The 3,959-nt window shown below is 41.7% G+C and overlaps 1 pseudogene; it reads right to left on the bottom strand.

Annotated features, from left to right (window-relative positions):
* Nucleotides 1-872: 872 nt before the first annotated feature.
* On the bottom strand, nucleotides 873-1,999 carry LOC109490150 (annotated as a pseudogene).
* Between the last annotated feature and the right edge of the window lie 1,960 nt (nucleotides 2,000-3,959).

The following is a 3,959-nucleotide window of genomic DNA, read 5'->3' as shown; positions in this document are numbered from 1 at the left end:
TGGCTCAGTCGTTAAGCGTCTGCCTTAGGCTCTGGTCATGATCCCAGTCCTGGGATCAAGCCCCGCATCGGGCTCCCTGCTCAGCAGGAGGCCTGCTTCTCCCACTCACACTCCCCCTGCTTGTGTTCCCTCTCTTGCTGTCTCTCTGTCAAATAAATAAATAAAATCTTAAAAAAAAAAAAAAGAAAAGAAAAAGAAATATTTGGTTCATAGTGAGTGTTAAACTGTGTCTGGCTCCTATCAGTAAAGGACATTGAGTTAGAAATAGTGGTACACCTGTGCTAGTCACTAACAGTCGTAAGGCTTGTGTAAGAGTGACAGTTTGCCCTGCAAAATACTTAGTAATTGTATCACATCATGTATTTCCAGGTGCCAAGCAACTGTTGCTGGTTTTATTATAGATTCACTCCCTGCCAGTTTATTGTGTTTTAAACAATAGGTGATGCAGACCATGGGAACCTCAGTGAAAATGTATTCCCTAACAGTGTCCGGATGTCGTACATATATTTCTGGTGGGAAAACAAGGTGGATAAAACCATGTCATTCATTGACCACAACAAATAATATTTAAAGTTTCTTAATTAGTATGAGGAAGTTTATGCTAAATTAGGAAGCATGTTTATTTAGAGTAGGAAATGCTCTATATTTTCTACATGCAAAAAAAAATGTCTTGTCTGGAAATTTAATAAACAAATGCTTCTTCAGTTCTCCAGGTGTTTGTCAGAGTTAAACTCGTTTTCCATTTAGTTTCCATCCTTTTATTCAAATAATACTCATTTACTTTGTCTCATTCTAAGGGATGAGTATAAAACTTTTTTTTTTTTTTGCCACTTGATTTTTCCATTACTCAAAAAAAATCTTCATTTTTAAATTTAGCTTTCTGACTGTGCTTATGCCTTCAAATCTCTCACAGCCGTTTTCTGCTTTTTAGTAAGGAAAGCATGCCTGACCTTGGCAGAGACACATACAGCACACATGGAACCACCAAAGGCTCCGCTGACATGTTTTTTTAGACAACCTCAGGAAAACTTTAGGTCTCACGGCATGAACTCCACTAAGTTGGCCTGGGCACGGGCCACATGTGGATTTTGATGCTTCTCAGAACCTTCTTGGTATAAAGGTAAACAACTCTATTACTAGGGATTCGAGACAGCCTGTTTTTTGGGGTTTTTTTTTGTTTTTTTGGGTTTTTTTTTTTGTTTGTTTCTTATGGAAAGAATAAGAATTTTGTATTTTCCTTCCATAAATGCAAAACTAACAAAAATCTAACAATTACACTCTAGACTCTGGAGGAAGATGATATCTGACTGCAACATAAGGTTCTCCTTGGAAGCATCTTTCTCAACTGTCCACTGCCTTGCACTCTCTGCCCACACTTGTCCTGAGGCCACCTTTCCAGAGAGTCCCAGCTGACATTGAAAGACAGGGAAAGCACTGTGGTGCCCAGCGGGCAGCAAGGTCTGCTGGGGCCACGGAGACAGGAGGATGAACTGCTTTTGCCAAATGGAAAGGCAATGTCAACCAAAGGCCGTGGCCTTCCTGAGCTGGGACATAACAGGAAACTTGCTGGTAAAGGTTTTGGTTGAGATTGGGGAACAAGAAGGCTTTGTCTGGCAAGCAGGTTCCCAGGTGTTCTGGGCACACAGGGGTGCAGTGTGGGACTCGGACATCCTGCCCCGGGGAGCCCCAATGCACAAGCAGGCACTCTGGAGAAGCCACCCGACCTTGCTCTCATTTGGACTGCACAGATGTTGCCGAGGAATCTTGTTTGTGAGGACACCTTGTCATGCTCCCCAGACCCGCCTTCTGCCAACACCTTGGCAGCCTTGGCACCAAACTCTGGAAAAACCCTGGACTGAGCATAGAGGGCAGTGACGGGAGTGTGGACAGGGACTTGGCACTCAGCCTTAGGGACACCACGACTGGCCCTGGTTCTGACAGCTGGTTTTGTTAGACTGCTGTAGGACAGCCTGTGGTGGTATGTCAAACACGGCACCATTCTGAATGGCTCTAGACACAGTCCCAGGAAGAAAAAAAAAATTTTAACGTTACAGGAGGTGCTAGTTAAACTTACCCATATTTTTACCCCAGACTATTTTTCAAAGAACCAAAGTAAGTTTTACTCCAAACTTATTCAATCTGACTAAATAAAAATGGGAGGACTTTTCAAAGGGATCGTCAAATTTATCAAGAATAAATACACCTAACTTTTCAGTGTGGTGGTTATTGTTACAGAAAGAACACTGGGCAGGTGTATTTGGCTAACATAATTCAAGGAATTAAAATTCTCATTTAGATCAAAGGAAAAAAGTAAAGAATTTCATTGTCAGATTAAAGTATCTATATAAAAGTTCACTAGAGTAAGTATTTTCATAATTTATTCATGCAAGGAAAAGCTTCATGAGATAACATTTGGCTTTAAGAGTAGTCGGTGCTTAAGATGACCACTTTTTATTTTTTATATTGCTTGTTGCCTCAATTACTTACGAAAAATAAAAGCATATCCACGTTACATCAGTCACTTTACACCAGTATACTCTGTGTATTCAAAATAAATGCTTGCCAGCTGGGCTGAGTCACACCGTCGTCTCTTCATTGAATATTTAAAAAGCAGCTACTTAATCCACCTTGGGTGACTCAAAAGAAAGATCTCTCGGTCTCCATTAGGTCATATGACTTTTTTTTATATTATCCATTAGGTTAGCCAGGCTTGATTATATGATGGAGGCAGAGGTCCCAAAAGACAAGGCACAGTGGCATCTCCGTTGCATTCTATTTGTAGAAGCAAGACACAGGGCCAGCTGAGGAGAAGGTGTAAAGGCACCTTGCAAAGGGCATGGATTTAAGAGGAAATGGAGAGTCATGGTCATTTTTGCCACCAACTATACTATGTGTTTCATATTAAAAGGGGGGAACAAGGGGCGCTTGTCGTTAAGTGTCTGTCTTTGGCTCAGGTCATGATCCAGACGTCCTGGGATCCAGCCCTGCATCAGGCTCTCTGCTCAGCAGGGAGTCTGCTTCTCCCTCTCCAGCTCCCCCCTGCTTGTGTTCCCTCTCTCGCTATCTCTCTCTGTCAAATAAATAAATAAAATCTTAAGAAAAAACCTTTAAAGGAAAGGGGGGACAATACCACCACTAATATTAATAGTGTGCACTGAGTAGTTATTATTCACCAGGTGTGTGTGTGTATATATATATATATGCATATACACACACACACATATATATGCTTCCTTGGCAAGAATACACACAAAAATAATAACAATGTGAAAATTAACAAAATTTTTAAAATAAAAATTTTAAAAATAGAATTTTAAATAGAAAGGAATAACTTAAAAAATAGCAATAACAAAATTTTGGATTTAATAAAAGTCGAGAAAAGGGGGCACCTGGGTGGCTCAGTCAGTTAAACATCCAACTCTTGATTTTGGCTCATGTCTTCATCTCAGGGTCCTGAAATCAAGCCCTGAGGGCTCCACACTCAGCAGGGAGTTTGCTTCTCTCCCTTTCCCCATTCTTCTGCCCCTCCCCCCACTCAAATAAATAAATGAATCTTAAAAAAAAAAAAGTCGAGAAAAAGAAAAGACACTTCCTGGGAGAGATCAGAGACAAAGAGGGAAAAAAGAGTTTCTGAAGGCTGTGATGCTTTAGCAGCTTTACAGTGAACTCTCACAGATAGAGATGACGGGGAATTACTCTAGGTGTAAAGGTTTGTATGCACTGGGGAGGCACTGAATGGCGAAGTAGCCTTACTCTTCAGGTGGAGGAATAGCAAGCAGTAAAGCTGAAAAGGTACTAGAGGTGATTAAAGGCTGTGTTAGAAATTGTGGTTGTCGGGGCACCTGGGTGGCTCAGTCAGTTAAGTATCTGCCTTCGGCTCAGGTCATGATCCCAGGGCCCTGGGATTGAGTCCGCATAGGCCTCCCTGCTCCAGGGGGAGCCTGCTTCTCCCTCCTCTG

The sequence above is a fragment of the Ailuropoda melanoleuca genome, chromosome 10, assembly GCF_002007445.2.
Source record: "Ailuropoda melanoleuca isolate Jingjing chromosome 10, ASM200744v2, whole genome shotgun sequence".
NCBI classification, from domain to species: domain Eukaryota; kingdom Metazoa; phylum Chordata; class Mammalia; order Carnivora; family Ursidae; genus Ailuropoda; species Ailuropoda melanoleuca.
Note: the sequence above shows the minus strand (reverse complement) of the source record. Positions and strands in the feature narration are given on the sequence as shown.